The sequence below is a fragment of the Narcine bancroftii genome, chromosome 1, assembly GCF_036971445.1.
Source record: "Narcine bancroftii isolate sNarBan1 chromosome 1, sNarBan1.hap1, whole genome shotgun sequence".
NCBI lineage: Eukaryota > Metazoa > Chordata > Chondrichthyes > Torpediniformes > Narcinidae > Narcine > Narcine bancroftii.
Genome location: NC_091469.1, coordinates 303,479,770 through 303,496,547, shown reverse-complemented (window position 1 = coordinate 303,496,547; position 16,778 = coordinate 303,479,770). Strand labels below are relative to the sequence as shown.

Below are 16,778 nucleotides of genomic sequence, written 5' to 3'. Positions count from 1 at the left end.
AAATTAAGAAGTACTGAACAATGTTTAAAAAATTACTATTTTAAAAATACATTGAAATTATTTTACAAATAGACTTAAATTAATTTTAAAAAATGATTTAAGAAATGCAGCATGGTTACAGGCCTTTTCAGCCCACATTCCCCTGCTGCCCAATTACACTCAATTGATCTACAACCCCAGTACGTTTTTTGAACAGTGGGAGGAAACCGGAGCACCCAGAGAAAACCCATGCAGACACAGGGAGAACATGCAAACTCCTTACAGACAGCACCAGATTCAAACCCAGTTCACAGGCACTGTAAAAGCATTGCGCTAACTGCTACATTAACCGAGCCACTCTTCCTTTCCCATTGCCTCTCAATCCACAATCATATCAATCGTGTCACCAGTCCTTTAACTGGTCTAATCTAACTCAGGATCTGAAAGGTGGGAAACCCAGCAGGATCCCCACCATTGCTGGAGTCTGAAGTGAGCAGAAAAATGGAGGGTAGAGGCCTACCAGTGAGTCCCGCATTCGTATTTGGCCAGCATGTGTTTAGAAATGTTGAGAGTTCCATACAGAATTGCAGCAATATGTTAGTTGAACTAAGCCAATGAGTGATTAATCATTAATAGTCAGTATAATGGGGTAAAAATTAGAATATTTTACATTTTTATCTCCAAATTGGTCAACTTCTGATGTTTTATCAGAAATGTTGTGAAAATGACTCCATATTTAGATCCAATAGTTTCTTGATTGACACCTGTGGATAGGCAGTGACAAAATTTGTTTATCTGTTTGCTGCTCCTGTATTATTCCCTGACATGTTCTTAGTCCACCTAACATGTAATGGCTCAACTCTACAAGCCATTTCCACCAGAGTCAACAGACACTATTCAAAGGGATCCTGGTTCCTCTTAGCTTAATCATTCCAGGCTCTAGACTATTTTGAGGGGTCAGGTATTTTGGTATTTGCCACCCATTTCTAAGCACACTTGTTCAATTCATCTTCTGGAATCAGGTCTTACTGGCAAGGCCAGCATTTATTGCAAGGTAGTGGTGAGCTACTCCTTCAGTTGATATAATCCTAAAAACAGCTTCTCTCTCTCTTCCCTTTTCTCTCTGTATCTTTACACAGAGCCACAATCAATCGATTTTTATCTCTCCTCTTATAATATCCATTAAATGGCTTTTGTTGGCGTGGACTCCTCCCTTTGCCAAGATTTAGACCCAATGATTAAAGGCCAGTAGTATACTTCCAAGTGGGGCTGGTGACCAAACTGGACATGAATCGCAGGTGGTGATGCTCCCATCAAGCAGTTATACTTGTCCTTGGTGACGTAACTCACAGAAATGCTGGAGGAACTCATCTGGTCTCACAGTGTCCACAGGACATTTCAGGCTGAGCCCTTCTTCAAGGTACAAGCAAAGAACTGGAACGCACTAGAATAAAGAATGAATGCCAAAGGGAGGAGTCCACGCCAACAAAAGCCATTTAATGGATATTATAAGAGGAGAGATAAAAATTGATTGATTGTGGCTCTGTGTAAAGATACAGAGAGAAAAGGGAAGAGAGAGAGAAGCTGTTTTTAGGCCGGGCCTCTGCTTTGAGACCAGCTTCAAACGTGGATAAAATTTTTAACTTACCTCTTTATGGAGCAGGCCTAAAAGGGCTGCTCCAGTGCTGCTTTTATGCAGAGCGGTGCCTTGGTGCGTCATTCGGATCCGCTGTAGGAGGGGCAACTGTTGCAATTGCACTGCTGATCATAAATATGTGGAAGATTGTTCATCTTCCCTACCCACAATCCGCATTTCCCAGAACAGTTCCACCTGCATGGGGGATTATGGGTAGGGTAGATGGCCATTGCTCTGCTGTGTATTGAGCCACTGGCGCCAATGAGTAGCCCCGAAGGCTGAAGCGGCCCGGCCACCCCCTAATGGCTCCACCGGCCCGGCCACCCATGACATCTCCCGCCGACTGCCATTGCCCTGAGGCAGTCATGGAGGGAGAGGAGTGAGTTAGTGGGAGAGAAAGACAGGCCGCAGGCTGACAACATTATCAGCGCACCCCTAGCCAGCCGATTGCAGTGGATGTACCTTTATGCAGCGAGGTGGAGTGCATGGTTCCACCTCTAGCACTACCTTGGAGAGGGATCAGAGTTGCCACCTTGCAGCTGCTCACGGAAAATTTATGAAGGTAAGTTTTCTATCGTGAGGGCAGAGAATCTCTGCCTTTACATTTGGATTTTTTGCTTTATAAAAGGGCCTAGAGAGAAAGAAAATCAGAGATGGAGGAAAAGCAACAGGGAAAAGAAGATTGAGGATTTCGGCAGTGCCAACAAAATAGCCTGAATTGGTAAGTTCAGTGTATTTTGTGTATGATGCAGCTGTGAAGATTTCAGAGGGTAGATTGAGTGCCAGTATAAAGGGATGCTTGGTCTTGGATGGCGTGGAGAATCTTTCAGAATGACTTGCTGAAGGACAAAATATTTTACAAGATGTGCTAGTTTGTGAAGACAGGAATGTCATCAGGTTGAACACGTCGGGAAGATGAACAATGGCATGGAAAGACCTTGCACAGATTGCTTTACATGATCATGCCCATGGTGGAGAAGTTGTCCTCACTGGGACTCAACACCCCTTTCTAACTTGAGTCGTGACTTCCCAACAGAAAGAACGCAGTCTATCCAGGTCGGTAGCAGAACTTCAAGCACCATTAAACTGAACACTGGTGCACCTCACGATTGTGCACTCAGCCCACTCCTGTTCATGCTACTGACCTGTGACTACAATGCCAGATCCAGCTCCAACAGTGTCATCAGGTTTACAGATGACACAACAATAGTTGGCCGCATCAGCAACAACAATGAGTTGCAAAACAGGGAAGAGGAGTAAAATCTCATGATAAGGTGCAAGAGTAACGGTCTGAGTCTCGCCATTGACAAGATGAAAGAGATGATCATGGATTTCAGGAGGACCAGGAATGACCACCCTCCACTACACATCATTAATTGTGTAGTGGAGTGAATGGAGAGCACCAAGTACCTTTGAGTTCACTTAACTGATAACCTATCATGGACACACAACTTCTCCTTACATATCAGGAACATGCAACAGTGACTGCACTTACTGAGAAGATTGAAATGGGCAAGGCCACTGGCCACCATTAATTCTACAGGAGCTCTATTGAGAATGTCCTGGACGGCTGCATCACAGTGTGATACTGTTGCTGCAGAGAAATGGATCGGAAGTCAATCCACAGGGCCATAAGAGATGCAGAGGCCTCCCCCTCTCCACTCCCGCTATCGACGTAATCTACCAAAATAGTTATCTGACGAGGGCACACAAAATCATCGAGGACCCCTTCCATCCCGCATATAGCATCTTTCAGCTGCTCCCATCGGGAAGGAGATACAGGAGCATCAGATCCAGAACCATCGGGCTGAGGAACAGCTTTTTCCCATGGGCAGTGAGACTCCTGAACGACCAAAGGAACTGCTCGCATTAACCATCCGAGACTCTCATATTTATGAAACAACATTTATGTATGTATTTGTATATATGAATATTTGTACATATCTATTGTTTTATGTCGGATTGTGTGTCTGTGTGTTTTGCACTGAGCACCAGTGAACTCTATTATGTATAGTTGTACTTGTACAATCAGACGACAATAAACTTGACTTGACTTGGACAGAGTAAAAGAGACAAAAGCACAGTAGTCCTTGCACAACATAACCTTTCATGAACAGAATGAGCACTGGATCTCCTCTACATGGGAAAGTCTGGACACAGACTGGGAGATCGCTTTGTTGAGTACCTTGGCTCTGTCTGCCACAATAGTGTAGATCTCCCAGTGGCCACCCATTCCAATTCTCCATCTTATTCCCTTGCCGACATTCCTGTCCATGGTCTCATGTACTGCTGGACTGAGACCTCCCATAAATTGGAGGAACACCACATCTTCTGACTGGGCACCTTCCAACAGGATGGCATTAATATCGACTTCTCTGGCTTTCATTAAACCCCAAACCATGCTTCCTGTTGTCTCTCCATTCCCTGTCTCCTTTCATACAGATATGATGAGTTCTCGACTAGTCCTTTCACTCCAATGAACACCTTCTGTTGGTCTGGATTCCTCCCCCATTGGTTGAATTCTGAGACGTTCTGATATCTCCTGCTTCTGCCTTCTCTGATTTTTCCTTGAAGAAGGCCTCAGGCCCGAAATATCAGCCATATATCTTTGCCTCCTATAGATACTGAAAACACCAGCTGAGTTTCTCCTGCATTTTGGTGATTTTACTACAATCACAGCATCTTCAGCCTATTGTATTTCTCTCCACTTGGAGCAAAATTCTGCAGTTGCTGGAAATAATCTGAATTCTGTTCAATGATCATAAATCTGCAACTTTTGGCTGAACATCTCTATCCTTACATGTTGTCTAATCTGCTAAATTCTTCCAGATTTTTCTCTCATTAAGAAATGGGGCCTTCCATCCTACAAATATTCCTAATACGTGTATCATGATAAATATTGACTGATATTGACTGTCTACAGTTTTGATTTCTTTCAGTCCTCTCAACCCTGAAGCAGAGTGTTCTGTCACTCAAATCAGAAGGAGATGGCGCATAATTCCAACATCACATTAATGTCAAAGTCTTCGGAAAATTTTATAGGCAATTTTAAACACTATTTTTCAACATTATATAAAGATGCTAATGTGGCGACCCACCACAGCAGCGATCAAACCGCCGCTCCAGGTGGCGAGCGCACCTAAAAGCCAGCACAGTGGCACTGGCCCTAGCAAGTGAACCGGCAGACGAGCGGCAAGGGCAGCTGAAGGGCCAGCGACCTCAAAATGGGGCTGGCCCTGCTGCACAGCCAACAGACAGGGACAGGGTGCGGGGAAGAAAGGATTGTCATGCAAAACGATACCCATGTGCAGGAAACCCACTTTTGTTATGTATCAATAAAAAGGGGGAAATGGTGGGAACGCGAGAGGTATAAAAGTCAGGCTTGAGCCCCCAATAAAAAACAGAGCTTAAACTGTCTGTACTCGTGTGTGTGTGTGTGTGTGTGTGTGTGTGTGTGTGTGTGTGTGTGTGTGTGTGTGTGTGTGTGTGTGTGTGTGTGTGTGTGTGTGTGTGTGTGTGTGTGTGTGTGTGTGTGTGTGTGTGTGTGTGTGTTTCTTTCGAGTAATGCGTGGCTACACTAACTTAATAAAGTTTGGACATTGTGGCTGAATATTGTAATTCTTGAGAAAAAGACAGTTTTACATTTTGCTGAAACATTAAACTTATGCTAAATCCTATAATCTGATTAAAGTTATTCTCTCAGTTTCCAAAATAACTGCTGAAAAGGATTTTTTTTTGAACTGGACAGAAAAGCTCTTGCTTGTTAGAAATGGTTAATGCTTTTTTTGTACAAGTAGAGTTGGAGTAATCTGATTTCAAGAAGACCTTAAGGACCCATGTATTTGTTAAATATCATAGAATTTCAAAGGCAAAACAGTAAATATAGGAACAACTCAGCAAGGTAGAAATGATCTGTGAAAGGAGAAGCAATGTTCATGTTTCAGGGTCGATGATTTTCAATAGAACTGGGAAAAGTTAGCTCAAACACAAAAAAAGAGCGGGAAAGAAAACTGAAATATGTGATTAACAAAAATATGACTACCACTGCTAGTGATTGGTGACATTTTGGAATTCTCAGTCCCAATGGGCTTGGTCACTGAGCATTCTTAATAATGAGAATAATAGATGTTTAGATATGAAGTGAATCAGAAGATTTAGAGCTAGTATAAGAAAGAGATACTGAGGTTAAAAAAAATTAGCTAAGACAATATTGAATGGCAAAACAGACATGAGAATACAAATAGCCTACACCTGATTCTATTTTTTAAAAATGCTGTCATGCCCATCTCCCTGTCCTGGATATGTTCAAAATGCAAGTATAAATGCTTGTCATTGATAGAAAATTTGTGAGACTGGCCTGATTAAATAGAAAGCTTTTCCCATGTCACTTCATTCGTGACAACAGGGAAATTTATGACAAGTGCAGGATATGCACTTTCAAGCAATCTTGTTCTGATGACATGAATGCACTCTTGCAACCTCTCTCCTCACTGAAGATACATCTTGGGTGCAAGGTCACCATATTCTGATTGAGTTTACCCTTTGAAGAGCTACTCCATGACTGTCAGTAATTTTCAGAGTGCGAGCAGAGGTGGTGCAATAGGAAATCAATGCTACTTTGGTTGAGATCGTCCTCAACAGTGGTTTATAAAGGCAATAATTCAGATTTGTGTATATTTTTTGTGCTAATGTCAAATAATTTCAGTTCTGCCAAAAAAATAAATAAATTCTTAACTAAGTTAGATGGCTGCTTCCAAATGTATTTCCTCAGCAAGTTCTAATACTCTTCAGCCAATATTTGCAGTATTGCTCAGATTCGTCAAAATAGCAATACCCTCGTGCATTGTGTGTATGCCCTGTGGCTACATAATACTATTAGATTTTACTCATAACAATAAAACATCAGGATATGATAATTTTCTAATCTCTCTGAAGTGACTAGAGGGAGGAAAATAATTCAGTTTTGGATTCTGAGCTTTCACTGAAAACTTGATTTTCCATGATGGAGCAGGAACAACCTAGAGAACATTTTCCTTTGTTTCTGTGACTTCACTGCAGTAAAATGAATGGAGAGCACATATTTGCACGGAGGAAGATTTTCTGCTGAACTTTCAGCCAAGTTGTGGTTGAGGAGCTAAAGAAATGACAGGAAATTGCTGCTGCATTACTTATTTTGAACAATTCTACCCACATCGTGTTCATAAATCAACTTGATCTCCTCACTAACATATTTCTCAAAATTTGGACATTTTTTTAACTGTAGTAAATTTGTCACTCCGCCATTTATAAACAAATTCAGGGAGGTAAACAAAAGTCAGTTTGCCAAATTAAAATCTTCTTTTGGGGAAATTACTAGGGTCATTTATATTTCAATAGTTCATGACATGTAGTGGTAACCTACCTAGATGACTATCAACCAGTGGTACTCACATCAACAGTGGTGGTGTTTTGAAAGGCTGGTGTTGAAAAATATTAGCTCCTGTCTGAGCAGCAATGTGGATCTGTTCCATTTTGCCTAACATAGCAACAGGTCTACGGTGGATACCATCTCACTGGCACTAACCAAAGCCTTGGAACACCTGGACAGCAAAGGTGCATACATCAGGATTCTCTTTATCGACTGCAGTTCGGCATTTAACACCATCATCCCCTCAAAATTGATCAGCAAACTCAAAGACCTGGGACTCCACACTCCACTGTATAATTGGATCCAAGGTTTCCTCACCTCCAGACCACAATAAGTGAGGATTGATAAGAAAATCTCCTCCACAATCTCCATCAGTACCGAAGCACCACAGGGCTGCATTCTTAGCTCTCTGCTCTACTTGCCATACACCATCCACAAATTTACTGATGGTAAATACTCATGGTATTGGGTTATATAAAATTAGCAATAAGTCAGCAAAGAGGAGGGATATTGAAAATATGGCTGAATAGTACACCAAGAACAACCTTGCACTTAATGCCACCAAAACCAAAAGGCTAGTTTTTGATTTCAGGAAGGGAAAACCAGAGGTGTATAATCCAGTGATCATTGGGGGATCAGAGGTGGAGAGGGTGAGCAAATTTAAGTTCTTGGGAATCACTACCTCAGAGATCATTCCTAGACCAAACATACTAATGGCATCGTGAAAAAAGTAAGTCAATGCTTCTACTTCCTTAGGAGTTTGTGGAAACTCTGAAAGTTTTCTACAGATGTGTGGTGGAAAGTGTGCTGACTGGCTGCATAATGGTCTGGTATGGTGACACAGTACTCCTGAGCATAAAGCTCTGCAAAAGATAGTGGACGCAGTCCAGGACATCAGGACATCTACTATCGAAAACATCTACAGGGAACGGTGCCATTGGAGAGCAGCAACAATCATCAAGGATCCACATCACCCGGCACCATCAGAAAAGATGTACGGGTGCCAAAAGACTCACACCATCAGGTTCAGAAGCAGCTGCTATCCCGCCACCATCAGACTCCTCGACAATAAACTCCTTCAGAGACTCATTTAAGGACTCATGCTTTGGCACTTTATTGGATTTTTTTCTCCCTGCATTGCACAGTCAGTTTGTTTACATTTATTTATTTGTTTATGTGTTCATTGTACCTCTTTTTGCACTATCAATAAGTGGTAATTCTGCCTCGGCTGCAGCTGATCCGAAAGATGAGGTCAACCCTGACCACCCTGACTGAAGTTGTTGAGGAGTTAAATAAAATAATGAATAATTCAATGTTAATGAATGTCATTGAGGTGGCGTTCAAGAAAACTTTTGATAACACCCTTCATAAAACACCATCAGCTAAAGCTGATCCTCATGGAAATAAGGGCAACTTATTGACTGAATTGGGAAGTTGGCTGTGAAGCTGGAGACAATAATGTGCACTATATGGCAGGATGTGAGACCAATAAGCATGTTGAGTGACCCAATAGTACATGCTACTAAACTTTGGGGCAAAAATTTTTTTTTTTTTAATGACACAAAGATAGATTGCATTACAAAACCAGTGCTGAGGGGAAAAGGAGGATGAAATAATCGAACAAGACAAACAAGTGGAACTTAGTGTAGGCAAAGTTGAGACATTCTTTAAATCTAGTAGAGACTGGAACAGACTTAACTACAGGCATTCCCTTGATTATGAACGTCTGAGTCACGAACAACTCGTACTTACGAACAGGCTGTACCCCAATTCACTCGTGCAGATAATGCATATAATGTTACCTTATGAATGCTAAATAAGAACTGTTCTAAATAAGAACTGAACTGTACAAATTAGGCTTATGGAATTCGCTCGTAACCTGAGGACTGCCTCAGGTATCAACAGATATATCAACAGATATAGATTAATGAAGAGTCATGAACAAAAGCAGAAAATAACCAGGATGCTGAATTATATGCCAGGCTTTATTTCTAGATGTGTGGAATACAAAAGTTTGTGGAGTAAAGTGTGCATTTCTGGAAAACATACCTTTAAAGTATTGGCCTTAGATTTGAAGAGCATGATGATGAACTCCAAGTATTGCATTGTAAATAAAGGTTATTCATCAGATTAGGTTATGATATAATGTGAATGCACAATTTGACATTTTAACGATGTTAAGGAAAATGACAGAAACCTTTTCTATAGCATGGGGAAATCTAGGTTTGGGGGGGGGTGTATTGTGTAAAAGATTTACGTAGTTAGGGCACTATGCAACATGCAATGGTAGTTAGTTTTGCAGTTCACTTGGGCAAATTATATTTGTTTATTTTAAATTGATATTAGAGTTTTGTTTTGCAGAGGTGTTAAAGGATATGGGGTGAGGCATCTGTCATTAAAGATTCATGGGGCATCAAGAGGCTAGCAAACAACAGTGTTACCATCCATACTTTAAATTTGTATAAGTGACAATTAAACCACTCGGCATTATCTGCAACAAATGCAAGCTTCAGGTGGCAGTTGATGGAACTATCTAGTTGGCAATTCCATACTTAAATTAAGACTTGTTTGCTGTCTGCTATCTGTGTGATAGCAGTCCAACAGTTCATGACACAGGAAGATGTGCTGGGTGAGTCAGTGGCCACAATTAAATGCCTTAGATATCTGACCTACTGTATCAACCAATAGTTAGTGAACAGTGCTGTAATTTGTTTTATTGTGGGGCATTGGAAGGGAACATAAGTTTTAGCACTTACCCTTACTACAAATTTGTTGGACAGTTGAAGCAAAAAATTGTGTGGAGCAGAGCAATACTCAGTAGCCAAAGGGAAATAGCAGATCCATCTTTATGAAGGGAAGTGGAAGAAAGTTGATCTGCAGTGACCACGTTAGATACATGGCACAATCAACATTTTTGCCTGGTGCCAATTGATTGGTAATGGATCTTATGCTTTTACTAACTGACTTCCAATGCATTTGGGGCAAGGAAGGTGGACATAGATCCCAGATTACAAATTCATCCATTCTTCTGCCTTCATTCTCTAAAGTTCCACGAATATCCATTAAAACAATTGCATAGGTTCAAATATTCATTTTATTGTCTTGTACTAAAACATTAAAAAATGCAATATACATGATATAATTCAACTTTTGTCTGCTGTCAGGCAAACTAGTGGTTGCCATGAGCATTGCCCAGTGCCCCTAACAATAGGAGAAAGAGAAATAAAAAAGAGCCCATCAGAGACTCTGAGTGTCCATGGATTCACCTCTAACACACCTGTAGCCCCTGCAGCCTCACAGACTCCAGTTCAAAATGTTGGCATCCCAGCTTGCAGATCCAAATGATAAGGAAGCCTCCAGTGCCCAGGGCCCTTTGGGAGCCGTTCTTGGCCTCAGCCCCCTTGCAAATCCCCGCTCTGATATCTGGCTCCCATGGGCCAGACTCCAGCGTCACCAACAGCCTGCAGCCTGTGTCAGTTCTCCAACCGCGAAGCACCTTGCTGGTCCACTGGCATGGTAACATCCTGTAGGGTCATCTCCTATGCTGCTCCTTCTCAACAGTGGGAGTTCTCCCTCTTTCTATTGCCCTGCACTGGTCTAATGCTCCTCTGGAGTTTGCAAAGCCTTGTGGTATGGCTGTCCAGCACAGATGCCACCCTTGAGCACAGACCTCTATTGTTACAGGATTTTAAATAAAGCAATCTCCTTTAAATGGCTGTTTAAAGCCTGTAAAGAACTGTTGGCATAAGGACTGGGCAGTTCAAACCACCCTGAGGAGCAGAACTGTGTCTCTGCTCCCCAGGTCCACACCAGTGGCCACATGGCCATTACAGCAGCTGAAGCAGTGCCAACATTTTTGAAACACATTTGTCTCAAACCCTTGAAATTATATGGCTCTCTTGTCAATGGAACATCTTCAACACAGCATTTTAGAATCATTTTCTCACAAGTATGTTTATAAACTACGTCAATAGGTTCTGCCAGTTCATTCAAAAATTTCAGAAAAATACCTTAAAAAATAATCCCCAGAAAAAGTCAGAAATACTTTCAAATTAAAGGCAATGAGTCAGCATGAAAAGAATATTTGGTTGACAGAAAGTCTTTAAGTATAGGCCAAACTTGCATATGTGAATATTTTAAAATTTGGATTCTGCCGTAGTTACAGACTGGTTCATCAAAATTGAACTACATGAACACTAAATGCTGGGGGAGCTGAAGGAACAGTATGATTTGAAGAGATCCTAGGCTGCATTTAAATCAATCTCTGCTTAGTCTTTCTAGACAACTAATTAGCTTTTATTTTAACTGGAAAAGCCTGATTGTAGATGTTTAAATATTTTGGACAGCAACTTTTTACTGGGAGCAGCTTAATGGCATCTGCAGAGCGACTTCTGTAAAATGTTACTCTTTTGTAGGAGTTAATTTGTTCTGCCAATGGTAATAGATGGTGAGGGGAAAGAATATCAGAATATCAAAGTGTAGCAACTAACATCTGCTAGGAGAAGAGGGCCTGAGCTTGTAAAAACGTACATCTTGCATGTCTGTTACAGTAGAACATCTTGCCTGCACTTAATTAAAGGAGCAGAGTGCCTATTGCATGTCATTACTAAAGAGAGCTTTTTTGCAAGCTTAGTTATTTCTTCCAATGACAACGTCAAAACTAAGTGTCAATGTCAGAGCATCGGTACCAGTTGCAATAAATACAAAAGACAAAGATCGTCAAACGAATAATTGAAACAAAAACAGAATAATGTTTTTCCCACAAGTACATCATATTTAGCATCCTATGATCATGTATGAACAGGGTGTCTTCCAACTGCTCAATCATCAGTTGATGTATGGTGGTAAGTAAAATAACATCCACATCTGTTCTGATATCACGGGAATTTTTTTGTTCCCTGTACAGCAACCTTAACCCACTTACAAGGCGGATGAGGGCATGAGGGAAAACTATGTGGATTGACGAACTTAAACCACGCAATAGGTTTATGAGTCGGCAAGCAGCCCCTCAAACCAATGCTGCTAGTCAATATGATCATGGCTGAACTATGCTAACCTCACATCCTCTGTACGAGTTCTGCACAATACCAAAATTGTCATTCTTATATAAGCTGGCCCCTCCCATCCTTGAGGGCACTCAATGCCAGAGATTTAGTACCTCCTGAGAAAAGGAAATTCTCTACACCTCAATTTTAAATGATTGGTTCCTTATTTTATAACCATGTCCCTCTGTGACTCTCCCACGTGAGAAAACATTGCAACATCTAGCATGCCAAGCCTGCTTATGATTCTGTATGCTTGAGTAAGTTTATCTCTCGTTCATCTAAACTTCATGCAATGCAAACACAAAATAGCAGTTACTGGAGATCTGAAATGAAAGAGAATTCTGGAATATTCAGTGGAGCAGGTGGCATCCAGACATTGGCCAGTTCTGACACAAACGCAAAAGGCTCTGAGATTGCTGTATTCAATATCAAATCTCAGGGGTTGCAGAATGTCTGGTTGGAAGATGAGAAGGTAATACACAATTATTTTTGGAAGGTTAAAGGCAGAAATGTCAGGACAGGACTGGGATGGAGAATTAAAGTGGCAGCTGGAAGCTCATGGGAAACTCCTTCAGACTGAATAACAGTTGTTTGCAATGAAGCCATCCATTTAGTTACTCCAGTGCAGAGGAGACCACATGGTGAGCAATGAATGTGATTGGAAGAGGTACAAGTGTGTTGCTGCTTGACCTGAAAGATCTTGTTAGGTCCCTGGATGATGAAAGTGAAAGAGGTTAATAGGGCAGGTGTTTGCTACTCTTGTGGTAACACAGGCAAGTACTGTGAATGGGAGAGTGCTAGGGAGAAATGCAAGAGCAAACCAAAGGCAGGAGGCTGGCTGAAATTGTGAATTTTGGTTCCAACTAAATATAATTTGTGATAGAAAGTTCATTGGTAATTTTTTTAAAAATCAATATAGTATTTAATTATTCAATTCATACACCACTATCACCCAGAACATGGCTTTCTTCTTAAGACACTTTATATCATTATAAAAAGTATAGAGTAATGGACATTGATAAAATGACTATTTTAATGATAGAAATGATAATTGAAACATGCAGATATCAAAGGATTTTGATGAATATATTGAAGACAGGTACAGGAGTTTCTAGGTTATGCTACATTTACAACTTTCACTTAAGTAATGCACTGTTAAATGAGCCCATATTTTAAAGATTAGACTAAATTTATCTTTACATATAATATGTCATTAGAAAAGATGCATTTAAATTTAAGAGGTCTATCAAGAATAAGCCAAGTGCTTTAAAAGAAAGCTCCATTGTTCCACAGAATAAAAATCTCTTTATGAAATAGTACAATACCATTAGAATTATTTCTCAATGGCTCATAATGCATTGCTCTCCTAATGAGAAAGGTAAATGAATGACATTTTTCGCTGCCTCAGCAACGTTTATCAGATATGCCAGAATTCACATTTGCAGAAGTAACTGATGCTTTTTGCTCTAACGAGCATTTTTGTCCCACAATACAGTACCATCATTTAATTAAAATGATAAATAAAAGTCAACAGAATATATCACCAAATAAAAGACTATTTTACATTAATTATGTTGTGTTATTTTAGCTTAGCTCAGCTGACGAAACGATTTTTGATCAGCTTGGGAGATGATGAATAATGATGTTCATTGCAGGCTAAAAGCATTTTCCATTTTTGTAAATAAAACCTATGTATAATTTCAGTAAAATGTAAAATATAATTTTTTTTTTGTAAAATTACAATAGCCTTACTATGGTGATAAACTAACCTCCTGAATAATTAAATGTTATTGTCTTTCCAGCTTGACAATGATAATATCTTCAACACAAGCTGCAAAAAAGCTCAAGGTTCCAGCTCTAATGTTCTGAATGATCTTTGCACTTTCTTGAGAGTCAATAATGAAATTTCATTTGAAAATTATGTTCATAAGTAGTTCTTAACACACTTGAGGTAGATTTGTTTCATCTGTGCCTGAAGAATCTGATCCTTGGAATGTAATAGATGCTCTGGATGGATTTTCATTCTTGGTTTCTATTCCTGTCCTCTCTTTTCCTTCCTTTCCTCAGAGTCCACTTAAGTAGGGACCTATCCTGGACACACAATGTTTCCTCACTTGACAGGAAGGCGCCAGTGTTGCCACTTCCCGAGAAGACTGAGGTGGGTAAGGTCACCTGTCACCATTCTGTTAACTTTCTACAGGAGCTCTATCGAAAGTGTCCTGATTGGCTGTGTATGCATATGGTACGATTGCTGAAGAGTATAGAATTGGAGGTCAAACCACAGGACCATAAGAGTGGCAGAGAGGATCACTGGGATCTCCCTCCCACCCCATCCCACCCCCCCCCCCCCATCATCATGATCTACCGTGATCATTGTGTGAAAAGGGCTCGCAAAATCATTAAGGAATCCTTCCACCATCATCATATCACCTCCCCCCCCCCACCCCCGACACATACCTGCCAGTGACTCCCATTGGAAAACAGATGTAGATGTATCAGAGCCACAACTTCCAGGCTGAGAAACAGTTTCTTCCCACAGGCAGTGAGACTGATGATGAATTGCTCCTCGACAACTCAACTATTTATTTAACAATGGAGGAGAAGCCCAGTACCTCTTCAGTGGATTGCAGTATGGTAGTCTTCAACTGATCCCAGAGGGTTTCAGGGGACGGGTCCGTGAGGCGGGTTGCAACGTCGAGCTTTGCTTTGAGGTTTGCCTGGAAGTTTCCTCTCGCTTCGTCTGACTGCAGGTTTCCAACATTGAACCTCTTTCTGGGGGCTTTATTGTTCCTGGGCTTTGGCTTGAAGTGAAGGTTGAGCTTGCAGCGAACCAGCCGGTGGTCAGTGTGGCATTCCGCGCTAGGCATGACCCTGGTGTGGAGCACATCTTGTTTGTCACTTTCTCGCACCAGGATGTAGTCCAGGAGGTGCCAGTGTTTGGATCGGGGATGCATCCAGGTGGTCTTAAGGCTGTCCCTCTGCTGAAAAAGGGTGTTTGTAATGACGTCGCTGTTCTGCGCAGAGCTCCAACAAGAGGCACCCATTGTCGTTGCACTTGCCAACGCCATGCTTGCCCAGGATTCCTGGCCAGGTTTCTGAGTCTTTGCCGACACGAGCGTTGAAGTCGCCTAGGATGACAACCTTGTCGGCTGTAGGGGTACGTTGGATGAGGTTGCGCAGGTCGGTGTAGAACTTGTTCTTTTCTGCTGGTTCCGCCTGGAGGGTTGGAGCATAGACACTGATGAGGGTGATGTGACGCTTGTTTTGAAGTGGGAGTCGCATGGACATGATTCGGTCCGAGAGGCCTGTCGGAAGGTTTTCGAGTTTGGAGGCAATGAAGCTCTTGACCATGAAGCCTACACCAGATAGGCGTCGTTCATCCGAAGGCTTGCCAGACCAGTAGAGTGTGTAGCCCGCGCCGCGTTCTTGGAGGCTGCCTACATCTGCCAGGCGGACTGCACTGAGAGCGGCTATGTCGATGTCAAGTCTGAGGAGTTCATGTGCAATGAGGGCAGACCGACGTTCAGGTCGATGGCTGTCAGCTTTGTCTAGCATGGTTCTGATGTTCCAGCATGCTAGCTTGAGTTTGTGAGCATCTTTTGAGGGGGAGGACGTGGAGGGGGAGGACGTGGAGGGGGAGGACGTGGAGGGGGAGGACGTGGAGGGGGAGGACGTGGAGGGGGAGGACGTGGAGGGGGAGGACGTGGAGGGGGAGGACGTGGACCTGTCCTCGGGCCTACGCAAAGGAGCTTTTAGGTGGAGTGCAGTGCGCGCAGTACTGGCCCCACCCTTTACACCCATGGTTCGTGTGCCGTGGCCAAGCAAGCTGGGACGTGGCAGCGAGGTCCTTGGGTCGTAGGTTTTATATCGGAGTGGCCTTCTCCTATGCAGGTTTCTTACCCGGGCTGGAGGGGCCTGCCTCCCCTCCTAGGTCGGTCCATACTGCCCGGACCAGAGAGTGGGAGGCGGCGGCCCAAATCCAGGCACAGGGTGAACTGCGGCGGCCTTATTTAACAATATTTGTTTTTTATATATATATGTAGTGCACATAAGTCACTTGTAAATATGTGTGCTATGTCTATATGTGTGAGTCCAGGCCATTTCACAAGGATGATTGAAGAACGCTTTTCATCCAGTCGTATTTACAATTGGAATATGATAATCAACTTGAACTTGAATTTTCACCTTTGATCTATCTGATTTTAGGCAGCTCTCCAACATCATCATCAATTGAAGTGAATTCTGCAGGATGGGTTGAGATTCCATCACTACTGCCTCCGGCCCAAGACTGGACGGATGGTGGTGCCTTTCGACCTACTCTTAATAAGAAATGCTCTGATGTGATCTTTGTTAAAATGGCTGCGATACTGTGAGTTGGCTTGGTTCAATTAATTTGCATTGAACAACTGATTCACCAGAACAAGATTTAAAAAAAAATGAATGCTACCAGCATGGGCCAGAGCTTGTTTCTGTTTTCTTAATGTTACCTCTACTTTGGTTCTTTTGAAACCATCTTTTTAATTTTAGATATACAGCATGATAACAGGTCTTTTCAGCCCCTGAGCCCTTGTGGCCCATTTACACGCAATTAACCTACAACCACCCCCCCCCCCAGTCTGTTTTGAACGGTGCAAGGAAATCGGAGCACCTGGGGGAAGTCCATGCAGACCCAGGGAGAAGATACATAAACTCCTTTCGTACAAAGCAGGAT

General features: G+C 42.1%; 2 long non-coding RNA genes across 6 annotated transcripts in view; one reads left to right on the top strand and one right to left on the bottom strand.

Annotated features, from left to right (window-relative positions):
* Positions 1 to 2,809, bottom strand: part of LOC138747027 (uncharacterized) — a 68,273-nt gene extending 65,464 nt beyond the window's left edge. For 2 of the 4 annotated variants that reach the window (XR_011347267.1, XR_011347266.1), the window contains exon 1: positions 2,761 to 2,809. This is a non-coding gene — a long non-coding RNA (uncharacterized lncRNA). Of the gene's footprint in view, positions 1 to 499; positions 556 to 1,627; positions 2,728 to 2,760 lie in introns of those variants that run through there. The other 2 variants (XR_011347268.1, XR_011347270.1) reach the window with 2 other exon arrangements.
* Positions 1 to 16,521, top strand: part of LOC138747033 (uncharacterized) — a 53,096-nt gene extending 36,575 nt beyond the window's left edge. For both annotated transcript variants that reach the window (XR_011347272.1, XR_011347271.1), the window contains 2 exons: positions 14,135 to 14,225; positions 16,274 to 16,521. This is a non-coding gene — a long non-coding RNA (uncharacterized lncRNA). The remainder of the gene's footprint in view (positions 1 to 14,134; positions 14,226 to 16,273) is intronic.
* The last annotated feature ends 257 nt before the right edge of the window (positions 16,522 to 16,778 follow it).